At 38.0% G+C, this 18,124-nt stretch overlaps 1 long non-coding RNA gene across 1 annotated transcript in view; it reads right to left on the reverse strand.

Annotated features, from left to right (window-relative positions):
• Nucleotides 1-17,777, reverse strand: part of LOC131231367 (uncharacterized) — a 52,366-nt gene extending 34,589 nt beyond the window's left edge. Inside the window, exon 1 of the long non-coding RNA XR_009164335.1 lies at nt 17,724-17,777. This is a non-coding gene — a long non-coding RNA (uncharacterized LOC131231367). The remainder of the gene's footprint in view (nt 1-17,723) is intronic.
• Nucleotides 17,778-18,124: the final 347 nt, after the last annotated feature.

Genomic DNA, 18,124 nt, shown 5'->3' on the forward strand with positions numbered 1-18,124 from the left:
CATGAGAATACTGGCCGTTTTAGATATCGAACGCCGTATCCAAGAGAGGTAGAAGACATCTCATTCCCAACCAACTTCAAACACCTAGATTTTCAGAAGTTCAATAGGGAAGGATCGTTGGAAGAATACTTAATGCACTTCATTACTAGCATGGAGAATTTTTCCATGATACCGCAATATTTCTTACGATTGTTCAGATCATCTCTGACAAACAAAGCATTCCGATGGTATTCTAGCTTGGCCCCGGGGTTGATACGTACCTGGGAACAAATGCAGGATGCCTTCATGTCAAACTTCATCTCTTCAGAGCGTGATGTTAGTATTACGGAATTGGCTTCCGTGCGCCAGAGAGAAGGAGAACCGGTAGAAAAGTTTATAGACAAATGGAAGACATTGGGAGTCTCGTATAGACAACTGTCGGAAGAAAAGGAGCAGGTCAAGATGTGTCTGAACTCCATGGAAACGGGGATCGCGTTTGGACTCACCAGTGTCGATATCAGAACTTTTTATGACCTAGCCACTAATGCTTATGCTTTAGAGCTGATGACGCGAAAGATGCCACGAGACGCCCAGGAGGGCACCCAAGAGGATGACTGCAAATACCATTGATCGTGAAAAGAGAAGCAAAGATGCAAGAGACTCGAGAGATAAAAGGCCGGAATAGAAAGAAGAACTGAATCAATTGAGAAATAGATACAGTGGAAAAAGGCCTAAAATGCTCAATTCTCATGAAGAGTTCGCATTTGATAGGGAAGATGTTGTTCCTATGATGAACCAATAGTTGAAAGCCGGTATGCTAGGATTACCAGAACCTAAACACCCCCGAAGATGTGACAAGAACTAGAGAGAGATTTCTGCCGCTATCATCGTCTGGTGGGACATCCGACGAAGAATTGTTATACATTGAAATGTATAATACAATGAATGATAGACATGGGTGAAATAGTGATTGGAAAAGAAAAAGAGAAGGGTGCAATGGCGATAGTAAATATGCTCACGATCCAGGAAAAGGCCCGAGAGATGAAGGAGAAAGAGGACTGTAAGATGAAAAAGAAAGTAGCGGTGATTACGTTACGATTGGGAAATAAGGTAACAAACCCCATGAAGTAAAAAGTAGGAATTATAAGAAAGGAAGTCGCCGAAAGGCAAAGCAATGATGATAAGAAGGAAAAGAAGAATGAAATGGCAAAAGTGACTTATGATGTAGTAAGTCATTTGAAGGGTATATCGGCTCGATTAAGCGTCTATGATGCGCTTAAATTGTTAGAAGAATTTCGGGAGAGCTTGGTTCAAACATTGTCTAATCATGATGCCCGAGAAACCTTACTAGCAGATATGGAACACGAAGAGTACAATGAGCAAGAGAACTGCTTGCCAATCGTTTCCTTCTCCGATGATGATTTGATCTGTAATGCAGGACATAACAGGCCGCTAATGATGGAAGGCTATATCCATGGAAAGAAGGTTAAACGGATTATGATAGATAATGGCTCTGCGGTGAACCTCTTACCACTCTCGATGTTGAGTAAACTGGGTTATCGTTGTTTTAATCTATGCCCTAGTGGAATGATGATACAGGGCTTCAATCAAGATGAGTAACGTGCACTTGGTAAAATTATAGTGACGTTGGAGATAGGAGAGTTGACTATTGATGTCGTATGCCATGTTATAAATGTAGTGACAACGTACAATCTTCTCCTAGGAAGGCCATGGATACATCAGTACAGCATTGTACCTTCTACTCTACAGCAATGCTTCAAATACTATAAAAGTGGGATACAGTATCAAGTAATGGCCGATGCGAAGCCCTATACAGAAGCTGAGTCCTTCTTTGCAGACGCCAGTTATTATAAAGGGTTCGCTAAAGAAGAAAGAAAGAATGATGAAAGCAAAGTCGTAAAGGACATTCAAGTAAAAGTGATGAAAGGAGAAACGGAAAAGGGAGAATCATCTGGGACTACACAAGCAAAGAAGAAATTCTATTTTGTGCTGAAGCATCTGAGACAACTGGGGCAACCACCACTAACCTTGTTGTCACTTGAACAGTTAAAAATTTTGCAGTCCAATTATACAGTGCTATTGCTGTATGTTGAAAGAAATAAGCCATTTTCGGCCGCTCCCGGAAGATTTTAGGTTAGGGCTAGCGTAAAATACCCAGAACCAATAGAATTTTACACCTCAGTGGAAGCAAAGGCAGAAGTAGAGACTAAGAATAATGTGTACTGCGGTAGGCTAACACCGCAAGATCTCAAAAAATATAGCTCGACAAGTAAGAAAATAATGAGAAACATGGGTTTTGATTACGAAGAACCCACCAGCTTGAATCATGGGAGAGGAATTCAAATTCCTATTGGAGTTGGTTAGGAAAATTGAGGAAAATTTTAAAGATTGGGGGCAAAATCATCGGTAAACATAGTTACAACCGAACAGTTATAGGAAGAGGATCCTAAAACAGTCGAACATCTTGAAAGGGCTCCAAAGCAAATGGAAGATGGGGGGCAGCCAACGATAGACAGTTTGCGAGAGAAACCTGGGTACAGAGGAGGAGCTGAAGAACACATTCGTCAGCTCCAGTCTTTCTGAACATGAGTCTGAGAAATACGTCCAACTTTTCAAAGAAAATAAAGACGTCTTCGCTTGGACATATGCAGAGATGCCGGGTTTGGAGCCTTCTATAGCAATGTACCGATTAAATATTTCTAAAGAGAAAAGATTGATTAAATAAGCGCAAAGATGATTTCATCCAGACTTGGTTCCCCTGATAGAAGAAGAAGTGAAGAAGTGAATAAGTTGTTAAAAGTTGGGTTTATCAGGGAGGTCAAATATCCCAACTGGATATCGAACATTGTCCCCGTGAAGAAGAAAAATGAACAAATCAGGGTGTGCGTTGACTTCAGAGATCTGAACGAAGCCTATTCGTAAGATGATTTTCCTCTCTCGATAACTAAATTACTGATTGACAGTACGACTCAGTATGCTATCATGTCCTTCATGGACGACTATGCAGGGTATAATTAGATTAGAATGACACCTAAAGACGAAGAAGCAACAACATTTAGAACTTCGCTGGGGATTTATTATTATAAAGTTATGCCATTTGGTCTCAAAAATGCCGGAGCAACATATCAGAGGGCAATACAGAATATCTTCCAAGACATGATGCACAAGCATGTTGACTGTTATGTTGATGACTTGGTAGTCAGGTCAGGAGATCATCAGGAGCATTGCGAACACTTGACATCGGTTTTTCGTCGACTTAGAAAGAAACAGTTAAAGATGAATCCAGCTAAATATGCATTTGGGGTGTCTTCGGGTAAATTTCTCGGTTTTGTTGTCCGACATAGAGGCATTGAGATCGATCTAGGAAAAGTTAGAGTCATTCAAAATATGACGCCACCGAAGACATTAAAAGAATTTAAAAGTTTACAAGGAAAGCTGGCGTACATTCGTCGTTTCATTTCAAATATGGCAGAGAGATGTCATCCATTTTCCCATTTGATGAAGAAAGTCATAGAGTTTGTATGGGATCAAGCCTGTCAGCACGCGTTTGATTTGATAAAGGAATTGCTGAAACAACCACCGGTACTGACAACTCCTATAAAAGAGAAGCCACTTATTTTGTATATATCTGTAGCCAAGAATTCTTTAGGAGCTTTGTTGGCATAGGTGAATGAATTCGGGAAAGTGACCTCTCTTTATTATTTGAGCAGAACTCTGATGGATGTAGAATGCAACTACTCTCCAATCGAAAAAGAATGTCTAGCACTAATATTTACGGTACAAAAATTAAGACACTATTGTCTCTCCCATGACATAACTTTGATTTCAAGAGCAGACCGATAAAGTTTTTGATGACGAGACCGATGTTGTCTGGGAGATTGGCCAGATGGATGCTGTTACTTTCGGAATATGCCATTACGTATGAGCCGACAAAAGCAGTAAAAGGACAAGTAGTGGCGGATTTCCTTATAGCGTATCCTGTAGCAGAATGTGAAACCGTCAGTGATGATTTTTCAGATGAGCAAGTTATGTTGGCTGAGTCACAAAGCCCATAACAGATGTATTTTAACGGAGCTTCTCGAGCATCTAGAGCGGGGGGCAGGAGTAATATTCATTACTCCTCAAGGTGATTTGTTACCTTACTCCTTCACATTGGGAACTACATGCACAAACAATGAGGCCGAATACAAAGCCCTCATCATTGGAATGGAAATGGCTCAAGAAATGAAGATAAAAGTGCTGCATATCTTCGGGGATTCTAAATTGATTATAAATTAATTGACGACTAAGTTCGAGATAAGAAAGCAAGAGCTTTTGCCATACTGCCGAAAAGCACAGCAATTGCTAGAGCAGTTCTGTCATGTCGAAATCAAGCACATATCGCGGTTTGAAAATGCAAGAGCAGATGCTTTGGCTAGCTTAGCGGCGGCTCTATCTTGCCCAAATCGAAGCCCTCTCCAAGTAACTATAGAAGAAAGAAGATTTTTACCATCTTCAGAGGTCATCGATGAAGTTGTTGAGACACTTCCTATTTCATGTTTAGAGGTAATGACAGAAGATTGGCGTCAGCCTTTCATAGATTATCTCAAAAATGATATCTTGTCAGAAGATCCAGCGCAGAGACAGTAAGTCAGGCAAAGGTCAAGCAGATTCATCATATACAGTGAAGTACTATATAGAAAATCTTACAATGGAATGCTGTTACGTTGCTTAGATAAAGAAGAAGCTGATCAGATATTGCGAGAGACACACTCTGGAGAATGTGGAGCACATCAAGCTGGCTGAAATTTGTTCCATCGAATACATCGAATGGGGTATTATTGGCATGATTGATTATGCGAAGCAGTGTCATGGATGTCAAATTCATGGAGATGTTATACATATTCCTCCAGAGGACTTGCATTAGTCAGTCGCCTCTTGGCCCTTCTTTGCCTAGGGACTTGACGTCATTGGTCCTATAAATCCGCCTTCATCTAAAGGAAAGTAGTATATCTTGGTAGCGATAGATTATTTCTCCGAGTGGACAGAAGCAATTGCATTGCGCAGTGTTAAAGAGAAAGATGTGGTTAATTTCATTCGACATGTAATAATATACCGCCATGGTATTTTGAAGAAAATTGTTACAGATAATGGTACTCCCTTTAAAAACAGAGGCATGGAGAAGCTAGGTCAGAAATTCAACATTCATCATTCGTTTTCAACACCTTACTATCCATCGGCCAATGGATTAGCAGAAGCGTTTAATAAAACGATAGTCAAGATATTGAAGAAAACAGTGACAGGAAACAAGCGTGATTGGGATGAAAGGTTGCAAGAAGCATTGTGGGCATACTGAACTACTCATCGGACAACAACAAGAGCAACACCGTATTCGCTGGTCTATGGTATAGAAGCAGTGGTCCCGATTGAAATACAAGTAGCGTCACTCAGAGAGGTAGTACATTAGTCAGTTACAGATTATGAAAATGCAAAAATAAGGCTGAAAGAACTGGATTTTCTCGATGAGAAATGTCTGGCAGCCCAACAACGATTGCAATCATATCAAACAAGGATATTGGCTGCCTTTGATAAACGAGTTAAGTATCGTTCTTTCAAAAAAGGGGATATGGTATTGATGTTGAAAAGACCTATAGTGGTCACCCATCGAACAGGGGGCAAATTTAAGCCCAAATGGGATAGGCCGTACATAATAAAAGAAGTGTACTCCAATGGAGCATACAGAGTTGTAGATCAAGATGGACAACGTATCAGTATACCAGTCAATACTCGCTTCATCAAAAGATATCGTCCCTGAAGATACTACCAATTTTGATCCAGAATATTATCAAAATAATGATTCTGTATCAAAAGGGAACAAGGATAAACAAGATCATGATTATGTACTGTTAGATGAATGTATAAAGAAGAAATTTGCGAGCACATCAAGACTATGTACTAACAAGTGTTGCGAAAAGAAAGTGACCATCGTCATAATGAAGCGAGCTCTACAAAAAAAAAAATCTGTTGAAATTGGTATTGTCACCAAGTTGATATATTATGAACAACACATATGAATACCGTCGAAGATATTAGCAGAAGTGGTGATGTATCAATCTCAGTCAGAGATGTCTATCATCCTTGCGACAACGATGGCCGCCTACTATTATCTTTTAAGGCAGCCTAGCCAAGTCTATACGGCCAGCTACACATAAGACCTATCATTATTGTCATTCGTGTAGCAGTGAGAAGCCAGTGGTCCTAAAAAGCCCGTGAAGGCCATCATATGCATACCCATGCGGGTAGCGGACGGAGCCAACAACTAAAAGCCCTAAAAGGCCAAAAAAAGTTCTTAACGACCAGTCACGCGTAAGACCAATGCCGTCTATGTAGCTTTCTGACAACGTCAAGGGGAACGGAGGAAAATGCCCTCCCGTGAATGGGGCCGACCTTGCAGGCGAAGAAAACGCCGGCTGCAGTGTGAGCTCTTTGGCCATGTCCATAGATAGGCCAACCATGTGTAAGACCCTCCATATTTATGGCTTGATTTCAGTATAACTCATGAGAAAGGGCTTAAACCTACTTATTGATGGACTGATGGCCCTAGATTTGGTACCCCAAAGGTCGCCTTGCGAGCCCTATGAACTCTAAAGAGTTACTACGGCCAACCCTATGCGTAAATCCAACCGAGTTCACGGCCCCGGTAGCTTCACTAAGCCCCTCTGATAGATCGCGGTTTGTAAACTCACCAGGATGTGAAAAGTCCAATGAACTCCTAAGAGTTACAGAGACCATAATGTAAGACCCAACTCTACTACTCAAGAGTCTAAAAAAACTATGTGGCTCCATTACTCAAGAGCTTAAATTGTGTGTGATTATCTGACTAAACCAAAATTTAGCACCACCAAGTAACATAAGGGCCATCTAGGAAATCCCTTACTAACAAGTCATAAGAGGATTAAAAAAAGGGCATAATACATCAATCATAATGCGTTAATCAAAACATCACGTAAATAAGACAAAAGCAGCATTACCAAGAATATCATGAGATACTTGTATAACTTGCAATTCTGAAAATATTTATAGTAGCAAAAAGAGAAAATATCAAAGTGTTACATCTCATAGTTCTCCTGTAATGCCTAATGCTGCGAAGTATTGTTGCAAATTTTCTTCAAGATTAACTTGAGTAGCTGCCTGTTCCAGTCTGACATTCAAAATAATTCTGGTACGATCTAGGATATCAGCTAGCTTTCTTCCAAAGAGGCAATTAGTTCTTCATTCTTAGCCAATTCAGATCTTGCAGAGTCCACGGAATGAAGGCTGCTTTGTATATTTTCTTATACTCTTTCAATGTTCAGATCTTCTTCCAGGCTTTGCTTCTCCAACTGGGCGATTTCTTGCTTCAAAAGAGTAATACGATCCTGAATAGCTGTCCTGTTATGTGTAAAAGTCTTTAGTTGGTCTCGCAAAGATGATTGTTCTTGATCATGGCGAGAGACAATGGGAGCAATCTGAGAAACTTTCTCCTTAGAGTACGCAAGCTGCTTCCTGTACTCCAAAATTTCAGGAGGGACAATTGCAGTTTCAGCCGATAATAGAATAGTTATCGAATTATAGAATCTTAGAAGAGCATCGCGTACGGAAGAAACATCGACTTTAGCCATCCGTGCAGCACTGTCCAGGACGTCTAAAGCGACAGCCAAATCTGACCATTGTTTAGGATCTTTGAACATCTCAATGATAGCTAATATGGAATTCCTGATTAGTGCCAATTTGTATGCAAAAACCTTCTCAAACACTACGTGAAAAATGGAAAAAAAAAGGACAGATTTCGAGACGGTTCTGGACCGTCTCTAAAATTGCTTGGTTTAAAGACGCTTTAGAGACAGCCATAAATCGTCTCTAAAATTTTAGACGGCCCCTGACCGTCCTTAATATTGTCTTAAAAATTTGAACGTCCACAAATCGTTTAGGACGGTCGTTCACCGTCTTATATGCGGTCATCTGAGACGGTCATTGGCCGTCTGCGTTAGAGACGGTCTTTGACCATCTTATATGCGGTCATCTGAATTAGAGACGGTCATTGGTCGTCTTTTACTTATAATATGAGACTGTCAATGACCGTCTCTATTAGAGATGGTCTTTAGCCGTCTTATAGCCCTGCCAAAGACCGTCTCTATAAGAGACGGTCCTAAACCGTCTTATAGCCCTGTCAAAGACCGTCTCTAATGCTGAGGTCAAAAATTAAGAAGCTTAAAAAAATTATGAATTTAAAAAAAAAATAGTTGAGAAGCTTAGAAAAATAATTAACAATGTTTAAGAAAATTTTAAATCTTGAAAAAAAAAACTGTAATTTTATAAAAATCTAGATTTTGAAAAAAAAAAATTAAGAACTTGGAATAATGTTGATAATTTTGAAAAAAAAAATTTTGATAAAAAAATGATATTTTGAAAAAAAAATTTAAATAATTAAACAAAATTGTGAAAAAATTGACAAATTGTAAAAAAATATATATTTTAAAAAAGAAAACTAAATTTTGTAAAAAAAATGTAAAATTTATTTTTAATAAAAATGATATTTAGTTAAAAGAGTAAAAAAAATATACATTTTGAAAAGAATGTTAAATTTGTTTGTGAAAAATAGAATTACTAAATTATTAGGCACATCCACTAATTGAACCTTTAATCATTTTTGGAAAATCTAATCAGTTCAAATTGAAGAGTAAATAACTTCAGATGTTTAAATCAAATTTCACTAAAATTGTTGATCAATCTTGTATGCTCAATATCTTTCTCATATGTAGCCTAATTGAGGTGAGTAACTAGTCAAATTGAGAGTATTGATAGTAAAATAGAGTGAATGGACTTGACATGTAAAATGGGCCAAATATTCTAGTTAAAATTGTGACCCAACTTACTGACCTCATGAGAACTTAAGAATTGATGTTAGTAAGTTTTGTGGGCTCCATCATGATGTGTGTCGAACATCAACACTGTGGATTTGATGTGTCCCCTTTAGGTTATGAGATATCTCAAAAATCATAGGTAAACGAAACTCAAGTGGGCCATACCATTTAAAACTATGTGAAGACATCCTAAAAAATATAAAAGCACTTGGTGGGGCCCACATGCGTTTTGGATGCAGTTGAAACTTGGTCTGACCCCTCATCCAAGTGGGACACACATAATGAGTGGGTTGGATATGTGAATCACATTTAGGTAGGCCTAATATATGATTATGAATGTTTTAAGGAAACCTTTCTCCACTACATTTAAGTGAGTTACTCGTTACCTTTACCAGAGTAAACTCTGTGGGGTTCACCGTTATTTATTTATTTTATCCACTCCATTCATCCATGTTAATAGATAATTTGAGGTCTAAAGAACAAAAAGGAAGCATATCCAAAGCTCAAGTGGACCACACCACAGGAAATAGTGTGATTGAACCTCTACCATTTAAAATTTCTTGGAGGCCATAGAAGTTTTGGATCAAGCTGATGTTTGTGTTTTCTATTCATTTATATATTTTTGATATTATGAACAACCTTTAACTATTTTTGGACAATCTGATCAGTCCAGACATGAAGAGTAAATAACTTCAGATGTTTAAATCAAAATTCACTCAAATTGTTGATCAATCTTGTTTGCCCAATATCTTTCTCATATGTACTATGATCGAGGCGAGTAACTAGTCAAATTGAGGGTAATGATCAGTAAAATAGAGTGAATGGACAGTGTCGATATACATAAAATATATCAAGGTGGGCCCTACACGGTTAGAGTAACACCCATGAAGGAGTTACCTAGATAGTGAAATGGTACTATAAGAGGTCACCTCATGGGAACTTCCCATGAGGTTAATCTGTGTGCCCCACCATGATGTGTGTAGAACATCAACACCATGCATTTGATGTGTCCCCTTTAAGTCTAAAAATCAGTTGTATACGAAACTCAGGTGGGCCATAGCATCTAAAACTATGCGAAGACATCCCTAAAACATATAAAAGCATTTGGTGGGGCCCACATGAGTTTTGGATGTGTATGAAACTTGGGCTGACTCCTCATCCAAGTGGGACACACATAATGAATGGGCTGGATCTATAAACCACATCTAGGTGGGCCTAATAAATGATTATGAATGTTTTAATGGGAGGGTAACCCTCTCAACTATAGTATGTGGTGTGGCCCACCCAAGTCATGGATTGACTTTATTTTTAAGCTTGTGGCCCACCATGGAATGGTGCATCTGACTGATGGGGTGGATCCAAAGTTCAAGTGGACCCACCATAGAAAAGAGTGGGATAGTGACACCCACTATTGAAACCTTCTTAGGGCCTGCGGCGATGTTTATTTGAGATCCAACCTGTTTATAAGTTAATACAGACATGGATGCGGTTGAAACTTGGTCTGACCCCTCATCCAAGTGGGACACAGGATATGTGAATCACATTTAGGCAGGCCCAATATATGATTATGAATGTTTTAAGGAAACCCTTCTCTACAACATTTAGGTGAGTTACTCGTTACTCTTACCAGAGTAATTAAACTCTGTGGGGTCCATTGTTATTTATTTATTTTATCCACTCCATTCATCCATGTTAACAGATAATTTGACGTCTAAAGAACACAAAGGAAGCATATCCAAAGCTCAGGTGGACCACACCACAGGAAATAGTGTGATTGAACCTCTACCATTTAAAATTTCTTGGAGGCCATAGAAGTTTTAGATCAAGTTGATGTTTGTGTTTTCTATTCATTCATATATTTTTGATATTATGAACCTTTAACCATTTTTGGACAATCTGATCAGTCCAGATTGAAGAGTAAATAACTTCGGATGTTTAAATCAAAATTCACTCAAATTGTTGATCAATCTTGTTTGCCCAATATCTTTCTCATATGGAGCATGATCGGGGCGAGTAACTATAATGATCAGTAAAATAGAGTGAATGGACCAGACATGTAAAATGAGTCAAATATTCTAGTCAAAATTGTGACCCAACTTATTGACACCCTGAGACTCTAGGAATTAATGTTAGTAAGTTTTGTAGGGCTCATCATGATGTGTGTCGAACATCAACACCATGCATTTAATAGAAGTTTTGGATCAAGCTGATGTTTGTGTTTACCCTTCATTCATATCTTTTTAATATTATGAACATGTTGGATGACAAACATTACTGTGGGCCCAAGGAAGGTATCAATGGTGGAAATCATTATTCCACACTGTTTTGTGTGGCATGGTCCACTTGAGTTTTGGATTTACCGAAAATTTGGGATCAACGCACACCGTTCATCCATTTTTCAAGATCGTTTTATAGAATTATCTAAAAAATAAATCATATTTAGAGATTAAATGGACCACACCACAAATAAGGGGAACAGATTAGCTACTCCCCCTACACCATCCAATGACTGGTGGTTGGTTCTGTGTAGGCGCCGCCATGATTTATGGCCCCACGACCATTTTTTTTTTAAAAAAAACTTTTGAACCAGTTGGATTTCAAATAAACATTACGATGGGCCTTATGATAGTTTCAATGGTGGGAATCACCCTCCCATTGTTTTCTGTGCTGGGGTCCACTACAGATTTTTTATCTGTCTCATTCTTTGGCTCATGACTTAAAATGATATCTCAAAATGGATGGACGGTGTGGATATAACAAATACATCATAAGTTTTTATATTTTATATATATATATATATATATATATATATATATATATATATATATACATACATATATATGAAAAAGGTTCTATACGTCTAGCTCATGGGAACTCCCCATAAGGTCGAGCTGTGTGGGCCCCACCATGACTCGTGTCGTAAATCAACACCGTGCATTTGATGGGTCCCCTTTAAATTATGGAATATCCCAAAAATCAGCCGTATACAGAACTCTGGTGGGCCATACCATCTAAAATCATGTGAAGACATGCCTAAAACATATAAAGCACTTGGTGGAGCCCCACCTCAAATTTTGGATGCGTCTAAAACTTGGTATGACCCCTCATTCAAGTGGCACACACATAATGGATGGGCTAGATTTGTGAACCACATCTCTGCGGGCCCAAAAAATAATTATGAATGTTTTAATGGAGGGTAACCCTCTCAACTTTTGTGTTCGGTGGTCTGTGGGCCCCACCATGATGTATGTGTTTCATCCATGCCGTCCATCTATTTTTATAGATTATTTTATGATATTACAATAAAAATGAGTTATATCCCAATCTCGAGTGGACCACATTACAGGAAAAAGTGTTGAATGAATGTCGACCATTAAAAACTTTTTGGGAGCCATAAATGTATTGGATCAAGCTGATCTTTGTTTTTTCCTTCATCTGGGCCTTTATGACCAAACCAACAAATTGGATGTCAGATAAACAGTACAATGGGCCTTAGGAGGATTTAAATGATGGGTATCCAATCACTATTGTTTTCCTGTGGTGTGATCCACCTAAGATATATATCCCTCTTATTTTTAGGACGAAGGCCTAAAATGATCTTTAAAAATGGATGAACGGATTGGATGAAACATATACATCATCTTGGGGCCCACAGACCACCGAACACCAGCCACGGGGCTGGTTTCAGGGGGAGTAGCCAATCCGTCCACCCCAAAAACCATCCCGCGCGCGCCTACTACCCTAAAACCCTAAATCCCTCTCTCCCTCTCTCTCTCTCTCTCTATCTAATCCACGTCTAGAGACGCCCTAATTCGCGGGCTATCTCTCGCGGCCTCCTCTCTCTCCCTCTCTCTCTCGCACCCTCTCCCCTCTCTCTCTCTCTCTGTCGCACCCTATCCCTCCTCTCTCTCTCTGTCTCTCTCTTCCTCTCACTTTCTCTCTCCACCACAGATCCACTATTGCCGAACGCCCTACCCACGCACGCCCTCTCTCTCTCTCTCTGAAGCTCGGTTGAAGGCTAGCTCATTCATCACAGCGAGGTATCTCTCTCTCTCTCAATCTCTGTCAATCTCAATACCGATTTAGGGATTTGGGGATTAGCAATTTGTGGATTCCTGATTCAATGTGGACCCTCATTTAGGGATTTGGGGACTTAACAATTTGTGGATTCCTGATTCGATGTGGACCCTCGTTTAGGGATTTAGGGATTTTTGGGCTTACAGATTTCAATGTGGACCCCGAACCAGGGATTGGTGAGTTTTTTTTATTTGAAAAGCTTCATCGATCTGTTGTGGTAATAGGCTACTGAGGTTGAAGATCAGGCTTGAACAAGCCTTGTAATCGTCCATAAAAATCCAAACACTGTTTGCTACGTCGATTGTCTTGAGGTCAACATTCTTTTAGGAATGAAGAAGCATTTGTTGACATCCTTTGATCTCTGGCACTATAGATCTTGTTGTTGTCCCCAACATTATTTATTTCTTTTGATCTGTTTGACAATTGCTTAAGCATAGTTATGTTGGTTATCATGAGGAGGTGATTATAAATAGTAACTATTGTTATTCTATGCTACTAAATGTAGTTGGGTGCAATGACTGGCACTCTAAAGATGTATTTAAAAAAAAATCACAGTTGCAATAGGTGTTGAATTGAATTGAATTTAATCATGAGTCGTAAGACTTTTTACATTTAATCTTAATTTGCATTTTGCCCTTTCATTTGGGTGGGAACTCATTTCTAAGTTTGCAAATTGAATAACTAAAATCTAAAAAGCCATCTCCTTACATTTTGCATTAGATGCATTTGTTCCATCCTTGTTGTCTCTGGAGTCACTTATGCCATTATATATTATTTTGTTCCTTGCTAAAAGTCAGAGTCGAGACATCTTTGGTATGTGGAACTGCAGATCTTGTCATTGTTCCCAACATTATTTCTTTCTTTTGATCTGTTTACCAATCTCACATTTGACGAAATTTTTGGATCTACAGCATGAAATGAAGAAATTCACAAAGAAAATTTTGTTTCTTTTTGTATAACAGTTCTCCAAATCCAATTTTGGTGGGCCTTATTTAATCTTGTATATTGGAATGAAATGCATACGGACACAGTTTTAAACTTGTTGGATTGGTGAAATTCATGCTTCTTGACACATGCAATTGTCATTTTATAATGGTAATGGATTCATAAATTTGTTTATTTAATTCACTGTTCACTTATTTTGTGGATTATGGTCCTTGTACAAGTTGATGTGGAAGGGATATTACTTGCTTTCTTCAAGGCAGAAGAAAGTTCTACATGTAGAAAGAAAGTTTACAATAACATCATCACAAAGTTCAGCTTTATCTGCAATACAGAGTTCACATCATTTTTTATCAAAGTTTCTTAATTGAAACTATAAAGGATGCTTAATTTATTATATTTTGCTACATCTTGAAATGCAATTATATCTGGCCATTGCCCTTGCTGCTGGCTCCTTCACCTGGCTGATTTTGCCTCTCTTTTCGTGTTTTTCTTGGGTTCGTATGAACCAACAAGGTGCAAAACAGAGGAAGTTCCTTGTTTGTCACAGACAGGAATTTTAGCCTTCGTATAAAATTGTGGTTGGAGTTGAAAGTCAGTCTGTTGCATAGTATTAAATAGTAGCGAATAAACAATATATTATGGTTCCTTTCAGTTTTTGCTGATTTTGATTTTTCTGTAGCTGATAAATTAACCTGGCCTGTCATCTTACTCCCATATATTTGGCTTTTGGCAGATCCTGTGTTCTTCTTTTTCTCTATTAGTTACTTAGACCATCAAATGTTGATTTTCTTTCATTATTTAGTTTTTGGTGTATGTGATTGTCTGCATTACTGTAAGTTACTGTTCATTTTACCATTTTTGGAACCCACACAAATGATCTTGGCTTGCTTAAGTTCGTCACAGAAAACTTGCCACCAATGCTTGTTACTAAAACTTTAAGTTACTGATGAGTACAATCCAATGATTGATTCTCTTTGGTGGTGGAAACTCTTTGAGTACTTGACATTGTGTTCCCTACTTCTCGGCTCCCTCTTGATCTAACATATACGAAAACATGGCCACTTTGATTGCAGTAATTTCAGCCTAAGAGGAGACATGCAGTTTCAGTTTCTTTTATATTAGATTTTTTTTTTTTATGTTTGTTTGTTTCATTCTTTCTCTTTTTTCCCTTTTTGTTTGGGCAATTGGGAACTGTTAGAGAAATTGGGCTTCCTCTTATATCTTCTTCTGTTATCCAATTTCAACTAACACTTACATATAACATGTGTTGATACTCTATGATCTTAGTGAAAGTTTAAAGTGCAAGGCAAACTCATTTGCTTGGCAGATGCTATATATAGGCTTTCTTGGTTTATAGGCAAGAATAATGTATTGTAGTGCTTTGTGGACTATTATATTTAAAAAAAAAAAAAAAAATTCTTAGAAGATAATTTCAACATGTAATACTATGTATACCTTTGTGGTGCCGCTGAGGTTCATATATTGTGCAATAGTTGACTGCAAGTCATTAGATTTTCCTAGATTTGGGGGGTTCCCGCACAGTGGCAGTTTGGTAATTTTGGAGTCCTTGGTTAAGGTTTGGGCTGAAAGTACGAGTGCTGGCGCTGATGCTTTCGGAGTCCGAACTCATTCTTTTGAAAAATAGAAAAATGGGAATATTAGTAAATATGGATTTTCTTGTTAAGAAGAAAATGGAAGATGGAATGAAAAAATATTTCGGAGATTTTTTTTCTTCTTTTTTGCTTCAAGAGAGAGAGAGACGGAGAGGTGAGAGTGGGGAAATTGAGGGAGAGTGGGGGAATGAAGTGGCCGTGTGAGATTTGAAAACATCGAGTGTAGTTTGGTTTGAAAATGACGTTTTGCATGCGTGACGTGCATTTCTTTTAAGATAGTAATTTGATTTTACTAAAGACAATTGAATTACATAGGTAAGTGTTTAATGCAGGGAACTTTTCTGTAAATGTTATTCTGATAACTAACCTAATGAGAGTAATTTGTGGTTCAATTCCTGGACCAATCTCTCTATCATATTCAAAGAAATCCACATTTTTCTTTGTGTTTCTTACATGGTTCTCTGTCCCATTTTTGTTTGACTTGAAAATAAAGGTGATGCATCTTCTTATTTATTCAATCATGGAATGCAGGATGTTGCCGTTAAGGTTCTTACAAATCAGAACTTTCATGAGGATCAACTAAAGGACTTTTTAAGGGAGGTATGCATCTGAAAAATTGCTAATAATGTTCTTTGAAACTGTACCCATTTATGTATCCGAATGTACGTTGGAGCTATCTGGATATTGAGCGGGGGTCCTTAAAAGGTAGGAACCGCTGTTATGACGATTGGAGGGGCCTTGCCATTCGGACATGCCATGTTTATGTATTTGCTCGAAATTAATGGAGCAGACCCGGATGTGCATCGGAGCTATCCGGATGAGCGAGGGTCCCTAGAAGGTGGAAACCGCTATTATGACCATGATAAAGTTGTTCATTTCCTATGGACAGCATTGGAAGGGCCTGGCCAATTAGATTAGGACGTGTTTATATTTGTATTTGCAGGGACCGCACCCTTAACCTATAACCTAAACCTATTCTCAAATCCCAAACCTAAAACTACAACTTAAACCTTAACATAAACCTATAACTTAAACTCAATTCCCTAAACTTTAACCTACAACTTAACCTAAACCTATACTTATAACCTAAACCTATTCTTATAACCTAAACCTATTCTCAAATCCCAAAACCTAAACCTAAACCTAAAACCTAAACCTAAACCTACACTTATAACCTATAACCTAAACTTATAACCTAAACCTAAACCTAAAACCCAAACGTAAACCCGATCTCGAACCCGAACCCAATTTCCTAAACCTAAACCTAAACCTTAACGTATTCTCAATTCCCTAAACCTAAACCTACACCTAATCCTAAAGTCAACTCCCTAACCTAAACCTAAACCTAAACTTGAAAACTCAAACCTAAACCCGATCCCGATCCCGAACCTGATATCGATTTCCTAAACCTAAACCTTAACCTATTCTAAATTCCCTAAACCTATAGCTTATAACCTAAACCTAAACCTTAACCTAAACCTAAACCTATAACCTTAACCTAAACCAAAATGTATGACCTAAAACCTTAACATATAACCTATAACCTAAACTTATAACATATAACCTAACCTTAACCTAAACCTAAAACCTAAACCTTAACCTATAACCGAAAACCTAAACCTAAACCTAAAACCTAAATGTATTCTCAAATCCCTAAACCTAAACCTATAATTAATCCTAATCTCAACTCCTTAACCTAAACCCAAACCTAAACTTGAAAACCCAAACCTAAACCCGATCCTGAGCCCGAACCCGATTTCGTAAACCTAAACCTTAACCTATTCTCAATTCCCTAAACCTATAGCTTTTAACCTAAACCTTAACCTAAACCTATAACCTTAACCTAAACCTTAACCTAAACCTATTACCTTAACCTAAACCAAAACCTATGACCTAAAACCTTAACATATAACCTATAACCTAAACTTATAACCTATAACCTAACCTTAACCTAAACCTAAAACCTAAACCTTAATCTATAACTTAAAACCTAAACCTAAACCTAAAACCTAAATATATTGTCAAATCCCTAAACCTAAACCTACACCTAATCCTAATCTCAACTCCCTAACCTAAACCTAAACTTAAACTTGAAAACCAAAACTTAAACCTGATCTCGAACCCGAACCCGATTTCCTAAACCTAAACCTTAACCTATTCTCAATTTCCTAAACCTATAGCTTATAACCTAAACCTAAACCTTAACCTAAACCTATAACCTTAACTTAAACCAAAACCTATGACCTAAAACCTTAACCTATAACCTATAAGCTAAACTTATAACATATAACCTAACCTTAACATATACCTAAAACCTAAACCTTAACCTATAACTTAAAACCTAAACCTAAACCTAAAACCTAAATGTATTCTCAAATCCCTAAACCTAAACTTACACCTAATCCTAATCTCAACGCCCTAACCTAAACATAAACCTAAACTTGAAAACCCAAAACTAAACCCGATCCCGATCCCGAACCCGATTTCCTAAACCTAAACCTTAACCTATTCTCAATTCCCTAAACCTTAACCTATAACTTAACCTAAACCTAAACCTATAGCCTATACTTATAACCTAAACCTATAACATATAACCTAAACGTAAGC

Source organism: Magnolia sinica, chromosome 17 (genome assembly GCF_029962835.1).
Source record: "Magnolia sinica isolate HGM2019 chromosome 17, MsV1, whole genome shotgun sequence".
In the NCBI taxonomy this organism is placed as follows: domain Eukaryota; kingdom Viridiplantae; phylum Streptophyta; class Magnoliopsida; order Magnoliales; family Magnoliaceae; genus Magnolia; species Magnolia sinica.